An 18090-nucleotide genomic window follows, 5' to 3' on the forward strand; every position below is an offset into this window, starting at 1 on the left:
TGGGATTACAGTCATGCACCACCACGCCTGGCTAATTTTGTATTTTTAGAGGAGGCAGGGATTCTCCATGTTGGTCAGGCTGGTCTCGAACTCCTGACCTCCAGTGATCCACCTGGTTTGACCTCCCAAAGTGCTGAGATTACAGGCATGAGTCACCACACCCAGCCAATTCTTCAATTCCTAAAGTCCCTTTCCATATCATTAAAGAACTCACACTGGAGAGAAACCTTATCGATGTTAGAATTGTAGGAAAGCCCTCTGTTGTTCCCATTTACCTGAAAGATGTGAACAAAGTCATATTGTAGAAAAATGCTGGCCGGGCGCGGTGGCTCAAGCCTGTAATCCCAGCACTTTGGGAGGCCGAGACGGGTGGATCATGAGGTCAGGAGATCGAGACCATCCTGACTAACACGGTGAAACCCCGTCTCTACTAAGAATACAAAAACTAGCCGGGCGAGGTGGCGGGCGCCTGTAGTCCCAGCTACGTGGGAGGCTGAGGCAGGAGAATGGCGTGAACCTGGGAGGCGGAGCTTGCAGTGAGCTGAGATCTGGCCACTGCACTCCAGCCTGGGCGACAGAGTGAGACTCTGTCTCAAAAAAAAAAAAAAAAAGAAAAATGCTGAGAGAGTTGGGAATCTGGAACCACTTCTTTATTATCTCAGGTCATAATGAACTTGTAAGAATTCACAGTTGCAGGAAGCCCTACGTGTATGGAAAATATGGGAAAGGCTTCATTTACTCCTTAGGACAGATACCACAAAACTCCCACTAGGAGAAAACCTACGTTTATAAGGAATGTGGAAAATCTTCACTTATTCCTCAAGCTTTAAGGTATATGTCAGGATTCTCAGTGGAGAGAAGCCGTGTTGATGTAAGGAATGTGGGAAAGCCCTTGCCTGCTACTCAGTCCTTGATAAACATTTTAGAACACAAACTGGAGAGAAACTATGAATTCAAGAAGTGTGGCAAAACCTTTTTATGTTCCACAAGCTTTAATCATACACCGATGTATGCTGGAGAAGAACTTGATGAATCTAATAAGTGGAATGGCCTAGATCAGGGGTCCCCAAACCCCTGGGCCATGGACTGGTACTGGTCTGTGGCCTATTAGGATCCAGGCCGCACAGCAGGAGGTGAATGTAGGATGAGCAAATATTACTGCCTGAGCTCCACTTTCTATCAGATCAGCAGTGACATTAGATTCTCATAGGAGCATGAACTCTATTGTGAACTGCACATGCAGGGGATCTAAGTTGCACACTCCTTATGAGAATCTAATGCCTGATGATCTGAACTGGAACAGGTTAATCCCCAACTCTAGTCCGTGGGAAAAATGTCTTCCACAAAACCGGTCCCTGGTGCCAAAAAGGGGACCACTGATCTAGATTATGTCCCATCTACCCATTAACATATTAAGGCTTTCATCCCTGGGACCTCAAGATAATGGTGGTATTTGGAGACATGGTTTTTTAAAGAGGTGATTTTAAAATGAGGCAGTTAGAATGGGGCCCTCATTCCGTATGACTGGTTTCCTTATAAGAAGTGAAAGAGATACTAGGGTAGCAGGAACAGATTTTTATGTGAAGTGACCAGAAATGGTTACCTGCAAGGCAAGGAGAGATTCCTGGAGGAAATGCTTCTTTTAAGGGTCATTATAGAGGAAATCATCCTTACCTACACTTCGATCGTGGACTTCCAGCCTCCAAAATTATAAGCAAATAAATTTCTGTTGTTTAAGCATCCGATGTGTGGGGTTCATTTTTTTTTTTTTTGTCAACTCTAGCAAAATAATGCAGCAAAGAATGTGAGAAAACCTTTAGGTATTCCAGAGTCTTTAATATTCATGTTCAGAGTTACAATAGAGAGAAACCTTATGAATGTAAGGAATGAAGTGTTTTCTGTCTGTAGTGTGTGTGTGTGTGTGTGTGTGTGTGTGTGTGTGTGTGTGTTTGAGACACAGTCTGCCTGTGTTGCCCAGGCTTGAGTGCAATGGCATGATCTTGGCTCACTGCAACCTCTGCCTTCTGGGTTCAAGCGATTCTCCTGTCTCAGCCTCTGGAGTAGCTAGGATCACAGGCACGTACCACCATGCTCAGCTAATTTTTGTATTTTTAGTAGAGCTGGGGTTTCATCATGTTGGTCAGTGTGGTCTCGAACTCCTGGTCTGAAGTGATCTGCCCACCTCGGCTTCGCAAAGTGCTGGGATTACAGCCATGAGCCACCACACCTGGCCTCCTTTTAGTCTTTAGTCTGCTAAATGTGAGAAATCATGCAGTAGACCATTTCAGTGAATCTAAGGCACGTGAAAAACCATTTTATTATCCCTTAAAGCATCCGAACTCATCTGGTGAAAGAACTTATAAAACTCAAGTGAGAAAAAATAAAAGAATATAAAGAAGAGGTTTCTTGCTGGGCGCAGTGGCTCACGCCTGTAATCCCAGCACTTTGGGAGGCCGAGATGGGTGGATCACGAGGTCAGGAGATCAAGACCATCCTGACTAACACGGTGAAACCCCGTCTCTACTAAAAATACAAAAAATTAGCCGGGCGTGGTGGTGCGTGCCTGTAGTCCCAGTTACTCAGAGGCTGAGGCGGGAGAATGGCGTGAACCCGGGAGGCGGAACTTGCAGTGAGCCGAGATGGTGCCACTGCACTCCAGCCTGGGCGACAAAGCGAGACTCCGTCTCAAAAAAAAAAAAAAAAAAAAAAAAATTCTTGTAGTATGAAATCAAAGACTGATCTTGCACAACATGGAAGAGCTTACAGTGGATTGAAACCCCATCATAAGGAAATGTGGGCCGGGTGCAGTGGCTAACACCTGTAATCCCAGCACTTTGGGAGGCTGAGGTGGACAAATCACTTGAGCCCAGGAGTTCGAGACCAGCCTGGGCAACATGGTGAAACCTCATCTCTACAAAAGTACAAAAATTAGCTGGGCACGGTAGTGTTCGTCTGTAGTCCCAGCTACTGAGGAGGCTGAGGTGGGAGGATCACTTGAACCCAAGAGGCGGAGGTTGCAGTGAGCCGAGATTGTGCCAGTGCACTCCAGCCTGGGTAACAGAATGAGAACCTGTTTCAAGAAAAAGTTGACTCAAAAGTAAGAGGAAAAAAGGAATGTGGCAGGGCTTTTAAAAACTTTTCATACCTTATAGAAGATGTAGAAACTCAGTGGAGAGAAACCTGCTTGTAAATCAAGTGGAATCGCCTGTGTTCATTCTTAAGGCTTCTTTTGTACATCGTAAATTGCTGTGAAGCCATGGGAAGGGGAAAAGTGGGATACAACCCTTAGATATTTCACATGCGGATATTATGATCTGCCTGATGGAGCCACCAAGCATGTCCCTTCTTTAAAAGGTCAGGTAGGGAGCCTGGCATGGTGGCTCATACCTCTAATCCCAGCACTTTGGGAGGCCGAGGTGGGTGGATCACTGGAGGTCAGGAGTTCGAGTCCAGCCTGGTCAATATGGTGAAACCCCGTCTCTACTAAAAATACAAAATAAGCCAGGTGTTGTGGTGCATGCCTGTAATCCCAGCTACTTGGGAGGCCCGGGCAGGAATTCAAGACCAGCCTGGCCAACATGGCAAAACCCCATCTCTACTAAAAATACAAAAATTAGCCAGGCATGGTGGTGGGCACCTGTAATCCCAGCTACTCAGGAGGCTGAGGCAGAAGAGTTGTTTGAACCCAGGAGGTGGAGGTTACAGTGAGCTGAGATTGTGCCACTGCACTCCAGTCTGGATGACAAGAGCAAAGCTCCATCTCAAAAAAAAAAAAGAAAAAAAGGTCAGGTAGGGGCTTTCAGCACTTTGGGAGGCCAAGATGGGAGGATCACCTGAACCCGGGAGTTCACAACCAGCCTGGGGCAACATAGCAAGACTCTGCCTCTATTAAGAAAAAAAAAAAAAAAAGGGTCAGATAGGGACCTAGTACTAATCTCTCTCTGAAACTGAATGCTTGACAGCTCCAAGGAATTCAGTGACGAGCAAGGGACTGTCCCAGTAGGCTTCGCTGGTCACATGGAAATGGAAATGGGGCCGGGCGCGGTGGCCCAAGCCTGTAATCCCAGCACTTTGGGAGGCCGAGGCGGGTGGATCACGAGGTCAGGAGATCGAGACCCTCCTGGCTAACACGGTGAAACCCCGTCTCTACTAAAAATACAAAAAACTAGCCGGGCGAGGTGGCGGGCGCCTGTAGTCCCAGCTACTCGGAGGCTGAGGCGGGAGAATGGCGGGAACCCGGGAGGCGGAGCTTGCAGTGAGCCGAGATCACGCCACTGCACTCCAGCCTGGGCGACACAGCGAGACTCCGTCTCAAAAAAAAAAACAACAAACAAAAAAAGAAATGGAAATGGAATGAGTGCAGCAGCCTGACATTAGCAGCCTTGTGGCTTTACCTATCGGCAACTGTATCTTTTGGAAAGACTGTATCATAATTTTATCATGCATTCCTCTACCTGAAGCTAAGCTGCTGGCTCAAGGGGACTCTTATTGCCTGGGTAGGCCTCTTCAGTCATGATTGGAATAAGCTGAAAGCTGAATGTGTCCACTGGGTTTCTGCAGGCATCCAGCCATGGAATGCAATGGCACAATCTTAGCTCACCACAATCTCCACCTTCCACGTTCAAGCAATTTTCCTGCCTCAGCCTCCTGAGTAGGATTACAGGCATGTGCCATCACGCCCGTCTAATTGTTTTGTATTTTTAGTAGAGACTGGATTTCTCCACGTTGGTCAGGCTGGTCTCGAACTCCCAACCTCAGGTGATCCACCTGCCCGCCTCAGCCTCCCAAAGTGCTGGGATTACAGGCATGACCCACCGTGCCCAGCCGTGGAAGCCTTTCTGTATCATTCTTGTTGCAAACAAGATAATTCATTTTGGGGGTACATTCAAATAAATGACATGAAGATGAAATTTTCTTTCTGTGTGTCCTATTCTCAGATAAGACTTGTGGTCCCTTAGTTTTCTGTGGTGGCTTTATGTGATTAAATTTGTTTTTGAAAGAGTTTCTGAATATATTACTTGTTCTGTTACGCACATTTGATATATTAGCGCTTTCTTCATGACTGCAGCTGTAAACACTTTCTCATTTGCATTATATGTTCATTTAGCAGTGAGTTTGTCTTTAACTGCCAAGATAAGGTTTTGTTTTGTTTTTCCATAAAGTCCAGATTCTGCAAAACTTGGTGATCTTTTGTTTTTGTTTTGAGATGGAATCTTGCTCTCTCACTCAGGCTGGAGTCCAGGGGTGCAACCTCTGCTCACTGCAACCTCTGCCACCTCCCCTGGCTGTCATGAGGGATTATTAATAGATGCTTTTAGATAGTCCTCTCTAGTGCCATTGATAATTGGTCATACCATGGGTCTACCTAGCATTTCTTTTCTTTACGTTTTTTTTTTTAAGGTGTGCATTTTCATTCAATGTGTCAAGTCAGTGTACAGGTAAGCCCTGGCTGCCTCCATTCCTCCACCCGCTCCCAGGGAGACCAAAAGCCTTTATACATCTCAAGCTGGGGGACAAAAAAGGGGGGCCATGATGGCTGATCATTCAAAATTAAACAAAATAAAAATATAAAGGCAAAGATTTTTCTTTTTTAAATTTAATTTAATTTTTTTTTTTGAGACAGAGTCTCGCTCTGTCGCCCAGGCTGAGTGCAGTGACCGGATCTCAGCTCACTGCAAGCTCCGCCTCCCAGGTTCATGCCATTCTCCTGCCTCAGCCTCCTGAGTAGCTGGGACTACAGGCGCCCGCCACCGTGCCCGGCTAGTTTTTTGTATTTTTAGTAGAGACGGGGTTTCACTGTGGTCTCGATCTTCTGACCTTGTGATCCGCCCGCCTCGGCCTCCCAAAGTGCTGGGATTACAAGCGTGAGCCACCACGCCCGGCCAAGATTTTTTTTAAAAATTGCATTATATAATTTACATGAAAGCAATGCTATCACCACCCCATGTGAACTTGGGAGACGACTGGGCATTCTCCTTAGAAGTGGGGTGGCTTTTGGGAGGGCAAGGGACTTCCTGTAAGAATGCACCTCCCAGCCGGGCGCAGTGGCTCACGCCTGTAATGCCAGCATGGGAGGCTGAGGCAGGTGGATCATGAGGTTAGGAGTTTGAGACCATCCTTGCCAGTATGGTGAAACCACATCTCTACTACAAATACAAAAATTAGCTGCGTGTGGTGGTGCACCTGTAATCCCAGCTACTTGGGAGGCTGAGGCAGAAGAATCGCTTGAACCCGGGAGGCAGAGGTGCAGTGAGCCGATGTTGTACCACTGCACTCCAGTCTGGGCGACAGAGCAAGACTCTCTCGAAAAAACAAAAAAAGGAGAATGCCCCTCCCAATATTTAGAATGACTATTAAAAGAAAGAACAATGTATAATCAAGTCCTCAGCTGCACTGTTGAACATTTGGGATTCCTTGCTCCAACTAACTGTTGTCACCTTCACCATTCCAGGTTTTAAATCTTAAGCCAAAAAACAAAAAAAAAATTGCCAGTCTCACCTTATTTTCTGCATAAGTTAGGTTTTTGTCAAGAAAGGTTATAATGTAAGTCACCGTCTGCCTAGAACTATTTGCAGTAGGGTGGACAATGCAGAGGCCAGACTCCTCGTATTCCTGCTTGCTGATCCACATCTGCTGGAAAGGGGAACAGCGAGACCAAGATGGAGCCGCTGATCCATACAGAATATTTATGCTCAGGAGGAGCAACGATGTTGATCTTCTTCATGCTGGGAGCCGTGGTGGTGATCTCCATCCTGTTAGCAATGCCAGGGTACATGGTGGTGTTGCTGGACAGCACTGGGTTGGCATACTGGTCTTTGCAGATATCCATGTCACATTTCATGATGGAGTTGAAGGTAGTTTCGTGGATGCCACGGGATTCCATGCCCAGGAAGGAAGACTGGAAGAGTGCCTAGGGACAGCGGGGACCCCTAGTTGCCGATAGTGATGACCTGGCCATTGGGCAGCTGGAATCTCTTCTTCAGGGAGAAGCTGGAGGCCATGTGCAGGGACAGCAGCGCCTGGATGGCTATGTACCTGGATGGGGTGTTGAATATCTTAGACATGATCTGGGTCATCTTCTCATGGTTGGCTTTAGGGTTCGGGGGGCCTCAGTCAGCAGCACCGGGTGCTCCTTGGGAGCCACATGCAGCTCGTTGTCGAAGGTGTGGTGCCAGATCTTCTCAATGTCGTCCCAGTTGGTGATGATGCTGTGCTTGATGGGTATTTCAGGGTCAGGTTGCCTCTCTTGCTCTGGGCCTGTTCACCCACGTAGAAGTCCTTCTGACCCATGCCCACCATAATGCCCTGGTGCGCGGATGCTCCACGATGGAGAGGAAGATGGCCCAGGGGACATTGTCACCCGCAAAGTTGGCCTTGCACATGCCGGAGCCATTGTCAACTACAAGCACCTCAATATCATCTTCCATGGTGAGCTGCCAGTGGGCGTGTATAGGCGGCGCAGTGGGCGGGACAAGGCTTTGTGCTCACGGGATAGATGCAGTCTTAACGGTTGCATTTCTTCTTTTAAAAAAAATTTTAAAAAATAGAGATGGGGGGCCAGGCTCAGTGGCTCACACCTGTAATCCCAGCACTTTGGGAGGCTGAGGCGGGCAGATCACGAGGTCAGGAGATCGAGACCATCTGGGTAACACAGTGAAACCTTGTCTCTACTAAAAAAATACAAAAGAATTAGCCTGGCATAGTGGCGGGCACCTGTAGTCCCAGCTACTCAGGAGGCTGAGGCAGGAGAATGGCGTGAACCCAGGAGGTGGAGATAACAGTGAGCCAAGATTGCACCACTGCACTCCAGCCTGGGCAACAGAGCGAGACTCTGTCTCAAAAAAAAAAAAAAAGATATGGGGGTCTCACTGTGTTGCCCAGGCTGGTCTAGAACCACTGACCTCAAGAGAGCCTCCTGCCTTGGCCTCCTAAAGTGCTGGGATTATAGGCATGAGCAATTGCACCTGCCTTTATTTTATTTTATTTTATTTTAGACAGAGGCTCACTCTGTTGTCCAGGCTGGAGTGCAGTGGTGGGATCATCTCAGCTCACTGCAGCTTCTGCCTCCCAGGTTCAAGCGATTCTCCTGCCTCAGCCTCCCGAGTAGCTGGGACTACAGGTGCCCCCCACCATGCCTGGCTAATTTTTGTACTTTTAGTAGAGATGCAGTTTCACCATGTTGGTCAGGATGGTCTTGATCTTCTGATCTCGTGATCCGCCCGCCCAGGCCTCCCAAAGTTCTGGAATTACAGGTGTGATCCACTGCGCCCAGCCCTTTATTTTTATTTATATATATTTTTTGAGACAGAGTTTTACTCTTGTTGTCGAGGCTGGAGTGTAATGGCACGATCTCAGCTCACTGCAACCTCTGCCTCCTGGGTTCAAGTGATTCTCCTGCCTCAGCTTCCTGAGTAGCTGGGATTACAGGGACATGCCACCATGCCTGTCTAATTTTTTGTGTTTTTTGTAGAGATGGGGTTTCACCATATTGGCCAGGCAGGTCTGGAACTCCGGAACTTGGGTGATCCACCCACCTCGGCCTCCCAAACTGCTGGGATTACAGGCATGAACCATCGCGCCCAGCTTCCTTATTCTTTTATTTATTTAATTTTGAGGCAGAGTCTCTGCTCACTGCAATCTCCACCTCCTGGGTTGCAATCTCCGCTCACTGCAACCTCCACCTCCTGGGTTCAAGCGATTCTCCTGACTCAGTCACCCAAATAGCTGGGACTACAGCTACTACTACAGGCATGCACCATCACACCCAGCTGATTTTTGTATTTTTAGTAGAGATGGGATTTCACCATGTTGGCCAGGATGGTCTTGATCTCTTGACCTTGTGATCCACCTGCCTTGTCCTCCCAAAGTACTGGGATTATAGGTGTGAGCCACCACTCCTGGCCTCTTTATTCTTATTTATAAGAAAATGCTCTCTGACCTTACAGGTCAAATAATAGCTAGTTGTCTTCTCAATATTCATTCTCCCCTACTCTTTTTTTTTTTTTTTTTTTTTTTTTTAATGGAGTCTCACTCTTGTTGCCTAGGCTGGAGTGCAATGGCGCAATCTTGGCTCATGGCAACCTCCACCTCCCAGGTTTGAGCGATTCTACTGCCTCAGCCTCCCTAGTAGCTGGAATTACAGGCGTGTGCCACCATGCCCGGCTGAGTTTTTATTTTTAGTAGAGACGGGGTTTTTCCATGTTGGTCAGGCTGGTCTTGAACTCCCAACTTCAGGTGATCCACCCACCTCGGCCTCCCAAAGTGCTGGGATTACAGGCATGAGCCACCACGCCCAGCCACTGGATGAGTTTTTACAACATAGTGGAAAAATCAGGTCAACTATATGCTAGTGAAGCCATTAAAGCCATAAGCCTAGAAGATAGTTCAGTGTCTGTGGGTAAAAGAGGAGAGAAGTGAGTCATGGGGCAGGTAATAAGAGGCCTCAAGGACATGTCTGAATTCCTGTTTTGAGTCTCCTTCCCTAGTGCTACCAGCCCATCCATCATCCTCCTGCAACCTCCATCCTGGTACATTCTTGAAGATGTTCATTGCCTGAGCCAGAATATATGTGTGATGCTTTAGAACTCCTTGACCTTCAAGTAGATGGCAGTGATTTATCATTGGAGGAGTGGGCATTACTGGACTTTCTTTGGGAAAACCTGTACAGAGACATGTTGCTGGAGAACTTTAGAAACTTAACCTTGATGGAGCAGGCTGGCCTCATTACTTCTTCATTTGTAATGCAGCAAATAGTTGCTCTTAAGCATGTCTTGTGTTCCAAGATTTGCCATAATAATGGTAAGTTAGTGGTGAACACAAAATGGATGATCCCTGTCCTTGTGAGGCAGTCTAGTGACTTCCCAAGAAAATGAAAATCTGTTCATTGCACGGATTTCATTTTCTCTTGCATGGTTTTCAAGGATTAGTTCTATATGGGATAGTGAGTGAGGGCGTTTGCTTTTGAGTCCTTGTGAAAAATTTCCGTTCTTATTATTTTGCTGTTTCTAAAATTGGACTTGTCTATATTCAGAATGCTTTAAATCCAAAGTGTTAGAATTCTTTTTGTGCAAACTTCTTGTCTCCTGCTCATCACTCCCACATCCTGTGTCTTGTTCCATGAGCAGGGTATCAGCTCTGCAAATGTACTATGATTAACAAGGGGTAGCACAAAAAGGTGAGGTCAGAGAAGAGAGGAATCCTTCAAGTCACGTGTACAGGTGAGCCCCAGGCAGAAAAGTGTCATTGTGTGGGACAACCCTGTCTTGTGAGAAGCCAGTGGAGAAAGATAAGAGAGAAATAAAGGGGAAGAATTAAAATGTGAAGAAATAATAGGTAAAACTTTCCAAATTTGATGAAAGGCATGAATCTTTAAATCCAAGAAGCCCAGCAAACTCCAAGTAAGAGAAAGTCAGAGAGGCCCACAGTGAGTCACATTATCATCAAAATGTCAAATGGCAAAGACAAAGAGTGCTGAAAGAAGTAATTCCTTACATGAAGGAATTCTCAATAGTGAAGATTTTGGGAGCTGAAAGCCTGAGGGTCATGACCAACTCAGCATTCCACTGGAGGCTATATGATCAAACAACAAACTGTTTATCATAAAATGCAGCATGTGGGCAAACTCACATCTGTGCCTGCCAGCCGAAGTTATGCCTAGGGCAATCACTCCCTGGTGCTGTGCTCCTTGAGGTTATCTACTGGAACATCTGGAGCTTACTATTCAAAGAAAGCGGTCATGTAGACCTGCACTAAATCAAACAGCTGACCGACAATCACCCCCTCCTCCCTATTTTCTTTTTTTTTTTTTTGAGACGGAGTCGCCCAGGCTGGAGTGCAGTGGCCGGATCTCAGCTCACTGCAAGCTCCGCCTCCCGGGTTTACGCCATTCTCCTGCCTCAGCCTCCCGAGTATCTGGGACTACAGGCGCCCACCACCTCGCTTGGCTAGTTTTTTGTATTTTTTTTAGTAGAGACGGGGTTTCACGGTGTTAGCCAGGATAGTCTTGATCTCCTGACCTCGTGATCCACCCGTCTCGGCCTCCCAAAGTGCTGGGATTACAGGCTTGAGCCACCGTGCCCGGTTCCTATTTCCTTTACTCAATAAATACAAAGGGCTCTGGAAGCTCAGGGCACTTGTTCACTAGAAGCAAGGAGCCCCCTGACCCCTTCTTTTAAAACAGATATTTTTGTTTCTGTCTTTATTTCTGTGTTCGTCCTCCTTTGTTCAGTCCACCAGGGTCTGTGGCAAAGTGGTGTCACAAACAGGGACTTCAAGGATGTGAATGAAGAAGGTCTGCTGGAGCAGAGGAAGTGAAACTAACAAGATGAAGGAGGACCCTGGAAAAAATCTGCCAGCAGGGAGTATAAGGTCAGTGCTCTAAAGAAGTACTGGGAATGGGAAGTTTCTGAATCAGGGTAACATGGGGCAGAATTTGTCTGTTGAAGAAAAACATTATATGCAGTTGCTTAAAGTTCTGTTGAAACAGTCTGGAGCTCAAGTTAATTCACAGACATTAACTAGGCTTCTGCAGGAGGTTATTACACATAACCCATGGTTTCTGCAGGCAGGCACTCTCAATGTGGAAAATTGGGACAAAGCAGAAGAGGGATTGAAACGGGCTCATCAAAAAGGTCTCAAAGTAGACCCTTCTGTTTTTTCTGCTTGGGGTTTGGTTTACACAGTCCTACTGCCATTGTCTTCTTCTTATTCTGTCGGACAACAGGAGTCAGGTTCTGAGTCTCAAGAATTAAAAACATCATTTGTTCCTCTGACAGCGCCTATTGAAAATAATGAGCAGGAGAAAGGGGAGGAGAATTGGCTGCTTGCTAAGCAGGAAATAGGAGAGGAGACTTGGCTTCTGCCACCCCATCCAGTAGCAGAAGTAGAAACCCACATATAAAAAATTTTGCATGCTGCTGCTACGGCTGGGGAACCTTTAGGACCTTGCACTGCACTTTCCTTATTACTGTAAGGCCTGATCCGAATGATCCACAACATCTTTTACATGAGTGCACTCCTGTAGAGTTTAAATTAGTAAAGGAATTAAAAGCTAGTGTGCTTAATAATGGAGTGCAAAGCCTGTTTACTGCAAGGCTGTTAGAATCAATGTTCGGAGCCATGTGCCTCCCACGCTTTGATATAAAACATTTGGCTTGCACTTGCTTATCCACCAGTGCATATCTCACATGCAGTTTAAATTGACAAGAAATGTGCACAGACCAGGCTAGGCAGAATCACACCTCTGGTCAAGGAAACACTACAGAGAAAATGCTGACAGGCAGTGACCCCTTTTCAGATCTGGTACAACAATTAACACTCCCAGAGTCTGCTTACCACCAGTCCACCTTAGCTGCCAAGCATGCTTGAAGCACAATTCCTGAAGAGGGAGTTCCAGTGCAGTCTTTTCTGCTTGTCATGCAGGGATCATGGGAACCTTATGCACGATTTATCACATGGCTGCAAGAGGCAGTGCAGCATCAGGTCCCTCAATGCCTCTGCTACAGAAATGCTTACCATAACTCTAGCCCATGAAAATGAAAATGCAGATTGCAGATGTGCAATGGCTCCTGTGAGATCCACAAAGAGCTTGGGGGATTACCTTAAAGCTTGTCAGGATGTAGGGACTGAATTTCATCATCCTACAATGTTAGCGCAAGCAATGGCTAGTTTAGTAGTTGACAAATCTAAAAGGAGTCAAGGCTCAAACCCCAAAGTGGGAAAATGTTATACTTGTGGAAAAACTGGACATTTTAAAAAGGAATGCCACCAGATCTCAGAACAGAAAGGATTTTACAATGTGGTGCCCCCGCCAGCGGAAAAAACGCCAGGACTCTGTCCTTGCTGTAACAAAGGAAATCACTGGGCTAATCAATGCTGCTCAGAATTTCATCAGAATGGCACCCCACCTGTCGGGAAATGAGAAGGGGCCCTGGACCTGAGCCCTCACACAATGAGGGCGTTCCCAGTTCAGACCACAACCCCACTTCAGGGGTGGGTCCCAGGACGAATATTGATTGCCTCTCCCCAAGAACACCAGGTAGCACAGGATTAAATCTCCCCACCAGAGAAATAATTACACTAGTTGGAGGAGACAAACCTACCAAAGTTCCCACTGGCATTTGGGGACCTTTACCAGCAGGACACATGGGACTAATTTTAGGCACTGCCTTAACTTGCAAGACATCAAAGTAATCCCCAGAGTAGTTGACTCCAATTATGGAGGAGAAATTCAAGTAGTTTTAATGTCACAAGATCTTTGGGTTTTTGAACCAGGGGAATATATTATTGCTTATCCCCTGCAAATTACACCCTTCTCCACAAAAGGAGAAATGAGTAAATAAGGGGTTTGAGAGCACAACTACATGAGAAATCTATTTATCACAACCCATAGCCTCTAATAGACCCACTGTGTAATGCAAATTAAAGGAAAAAAAAATTTATGAACTTGTAGACACAGGAGCTGATGTGTCCGTAATATCCAGTAAAGATTGGCCTCCATCTTGGCCCCTCAGATGAACCTCCACATCCCTAGTGGGAGTAGGGGCTGCTCAAAGCATTCAACAGAGTGCTGAGATTTTACCTTGTCTTGGTCCAGATGGACAATCATGTGCTTTCCAGCCTTATGTTGCAAATATAGCTATGAATTTATGGGGTCGAGACTTACTTACAGCTTGGGATATGAGACTTACAAATGAAAACTTTGATAACCCAGGATTTAAAATGTTGAGGCCGGGCGCGGTGGCTCAAGCCTGTAATCCCAGCACTTTGGGAGGCCGAGACGGGTGGATCACGAGGTCAGGAGATCAAGACCATCCTGGCTAACACGGTGAAACCCTGTCTCTACTAAAAATACGAAAAATTAGCCGGGCGTGGTGGGGGGGCGCCTGTAGTCCCAGCTACTCGGAGGCTGAGGGGGAAGAATGGCATGAACCCGGGAGGCGGAGCTTGCAGTGAGCCGAGATCGTGCCACTGCACTCCAGCCTGGGTGACACAGCGAGACTACATCTCAAAAAAAAAAAATAAATAAATAAATAAAAATAAATAAAAATAAAAAAATAAAATAAAATAAAATGTTGAAAGACAGCTGGGCATGGTGGCTCACGCCTGTAATCCCAGCACTTTGGGAGGCTGAGGCGGGCAGATCACAAGGTCAGGAGATCAAGATCATCCTGGCTGACATGGTGAAACCCCGTCTCCACTAAAAAATTCAAGAAGTTAGCTGGGAGTGGTGGTGGGTCCCTGTAGTCCCAGCTACATGGAAGGCTGAGGCAGGAGAATGGCATGAACCCGGGAAGTGGAGCTTGCAGTGAGCCGAGATCGTGCCACTGCATTCCAACAGTGAGACTTCGTCTCAAAATAAATAAATAAATAAACAAACAAATAAATAAATAAAATAAAATCTGAAAGACATGGGATATCAGAGTGGAAAAGGTTTAGAAAAATTCCTACAAGGAAACCCTAACCCGATATCAATAACTGGAAAGACAGGAAAAGATTGGGACATCAGGGTTTATGATTGGGGTCATTGATATTTCTTCTCTACCCACTGCTTTGCCGCTGGAGTGGCTGGCTGACAAACCTGTGTGGGTGGATCAGTGGCCCCTATCGCAGGAGAAGCTAGCTCAACTCCATCAGCTAGTAAAAGAGCAATTGAATGCATGACATATTGAAGAGTCAGTTAGCTTCTGGAATTCACCAGTATTTGTAATTCCAAAGAAGTCAGGAAAATGGCGATTCCTACATGATTTGAGAGCTATTAATGCACAGATTAAACCAATGGGTGCATTGCAGCAAGGTCTGCCATCCCTCGCAGCCATTCCAAGGTACTGGCCTCTTGTAGTGATAGATCTTAAAGATTGTTTCTTTACTGGCCGGGCGCGGTGGCTCAAGCCTGTAATCCCAGCACTTTGGGAGGCCGAGACGGGCGGATCACGAGGTCAGGAGATCAAGACCATCCTGGCTAACACAGTGAAACCCCATCTCTACTAAAAATACAAAAACTAGCCGGGCGAGGTGGCGGGCGCCTGTAGTCCCAGCTACTCGGGAGGCTGAGGCAGGAGAATGGTGTAAACCCGGGAGGCGGAGCTTGCAGTGAGCTGAGATCCGGCCACTGCACTCCAGTCTGGGCGACAGAGTGAGACTCCGCCTCAAAAAAAAAAAAAAAAAAAAAAGATTGTTTCTTTACTATACCATTACATGAGAAAGATAAGCCTTGATTCACCTTCTCTGTGCCTTCTATTAATAAAAAAGAACCTATTTCTTATTATCAATGGAAAGTTTTACCCCAAGACATGCTTAACAGTCCTACATTATGTCAGCATGTTGTGCGAAGAGCATTAAAAGAGCCTCGAAATATGTTTCCCACTGCATATATCATTCATTACATGGATGATATTCTTTTGGCTGCTTCTACAGATCAAATATTGCATCAATTATTCAGAGAAGTAAGGTGAGCTCTTGTTAAATGGAAGCTCAAAATTGCTCCAGAGAAAGTGCAAACAACTTCCCCATACCATTACTTAGGAACTATTGTTACAGAGAGGAGTGTACGGCCTCAGAAAGTCATTCTCCATAAAGACAGGTTACAGACTTTAAATGATTTTCAACAATTGTTATGGGGCATTAATTGGTTGTGACCAATGCTAGGTATTGCTACTTATCAACTTACACATCTTTATCAAACCCCACAAGGAGATTCTTCTTTAAACTCCCTGCAGCAGCTTATAAAAGAGGCAGAAGCTGAGTTACAACTGAGCAAATGCTTCAACAATGACATGCCTTACGGCTGCAGCCACAAAATCCTTTGCTTTTGTTTATTTTTCCTACTCCCCATTCTCCGACAGGACTCCTGGGCCAATGATTAGAGAAATCTGTAACAGTGATAGAATGGCTATTTTTATCTAATCAAACAGTGAAAACTTTGCAAGTCTATCTTTCCTTAATTATACAAATTATGACTACGGGCAGGCATAGGTCAAAAATGCTGCCAGGATGTGACCCTGATAAGATTATTGTTCCTTTAGACTACCAGCAACAGGCCTCATCATGGGCAATGTTGCCTGGATGGCAAACTGCTCTCACAGATTTTGTAGGTGCAATAGATAATCATTATCCCTCAGACAAAATTTTGCAATTCTATAAAGTCCATTCTTTCATTCTTCCTGTGATCACTCTTCACAAACCTATTCCAGATGGACAAACTTATTTTACTGATGGCTCTTCCAAAGGTCGCACAGCTATTTATGGACCTAAACATACTCCAACAATAAGGGCCTCTGGGGTTTCAGGTTAATGCTCAAAACGAATTGAGTCATTCTAGTTTTAGAGATTACAGCTTCAACTCCTATTAATTTTGTCTGTGATTCAGCTTATGTTGTAAATGTAGCCAGTCACATAGAAACTGCTACCATTAAAAATACACTAGAGCCAGAACTGCTTAACTTGTTTCTAAGACTTCAACAAGCTGTTAACTCTCATGCTGCTCCTTTTCATATTTCTCATATCCGTTCTCACACACAACTCCCTGGACCGTTATCTTTAGGCAATGACAAAGCAGATAAACTGATTGGTTGTGTATTTGAACAAGCTCAAGCTTCTCATGCATTACCGCATCAAAACACCTCTGCCCTTACCCATATGTTTCATCTACCTCACAGCCAGTCTCGAGCTATTGTGCAAGCCTGTCCCACTTGTCAGCATGTCACTGGTGTTATACCCATAGAAGGATGCAATCCACGAGGCTTGGCTCCAGATGAAATATGGCAAATGGATGTTACACATATAGCAGCCTTTGGCAAGCTTAGCTATGTTCATGTGACTATAGACACTTATTCTCATATGTTGCATGCTACATGCCAAACAGGTGAGACAGCTGGTCAGGTACAGCAACATTGTCTGTCATTTGCTCATATGGGGGTCCATAAACAATTAAAAACTGACAATGGATGTTGGGAACAGGCCCCCCAAAATCTTTCCATAAACTGGCCCAAAAACTGGCCATAAACAAAATCTCTGCAACACTGTGACACGTTTTTGATGGCCAAGATGCCCACACTGGAAGGTTGTGGGTTTACCGGAATGAGGGCAAGGAACACCTGGCCCACTCAGGGCAGAAAACCACTTAAAGGCGTTCTTAAACCACAAACAATAGCATGAGCGCTCTGTGCCTTAAGTACATGCTCCTGCTGCAGATAACTAGCCAGACCCATCCCTTTATTTCGGCCCATCCCTTTGTTTCCCGTAAGGAATACTTTTAGTTAATCTATAATCTATAGAAACAATGTTTATCACTGGCTTGCTGTTAATAAATATGTGGGTAAATCTCTGTTCGAGGCTGTCAGTTCTGAAGGCTGTGAGACCCCTGATTTCCCACTCCATACCTCTATATTTCTGTGTGTGTGTCTTTAGTTCCTCTGGCACCACTGGGTTAGGGTCTCCCTGACCGAACTGGTCTCAGCCAATCAACCTGCTTATGCTAGTCATGCTTTTCAAAATTTCCTACAGCTTTGGGCTACAACGCACAAAACAGGAATTTCTTACAACCCTTGAGGACAAGGAATTATAGAGTGGGCACATCAAACATTGCAACACATGTTGAAAAAACAGAAAGGGGGAATAGGAGACCAGCTACTGCCTCAAACAAAACTATGTTTAGCCCTATTTACTTTAAATTTTTTGACTCCTGGTATGGGTGGTAAGACTTCAGCAGAAAGACATTGGCAAGTGTTAGAGGAAAAGAGGAAAGTTCTTCTGAAAGTGTTATGGAAATCCCCGGAAGGACAATGGAAAGGTCTGGTGGACTTACTGATGTGAGGACGAGGGTATGCTTGTGTTTTTCCAGAAGATGGACAAAACCGTTTGGGTGCCCTCAAGGTACGTTGTGACCATGGAATGGGAAACTGGAGGGATCCATGGTGGCCAACCATGGGCCCGGTCCCTCCAGTATGGGCCATGAGCCAGCTGAGCCTGAGTGCAAAGACAGAGAGAAGGCTGACCGGAGTCACGATGACATCAACCCCCATAACCTGAGGGCAACTCAAGAAAACCACGCAGGAAGCTGAGAAACTACTGGAGCAGGCCGGGTGCGGTGGC

The 18090-nt window shown here is 45.9% G+C and overlaps 1 pseudogene; it reads right to left on the minus strand.

The window, feature by feature from the left end:
* Positions 1-173: 173 nt before the first annotated feature.
* On the minus strand, positions 174-7427 carry LOC104670526 (annotated as a pseudogene).
* Positions 7428-18090: the final 10663 nt, after the last annotated feature.

Source organism: Rhinopithecus roxellana, chromosome 8 (assembly GCF_007565055.1).
Source record: "Rhinopithecus roxellana isolate Shanxi Qingling chromosome 8, ASM756505v1, whole genome shotgun sequence".
Classification (NCBI taxonomy): Eukaryota; Metazoa; Chordata; class Mammalia; order Primates; family Cercopithecidae; genus Rhinopithecus; species Rhinopithecus roxellana.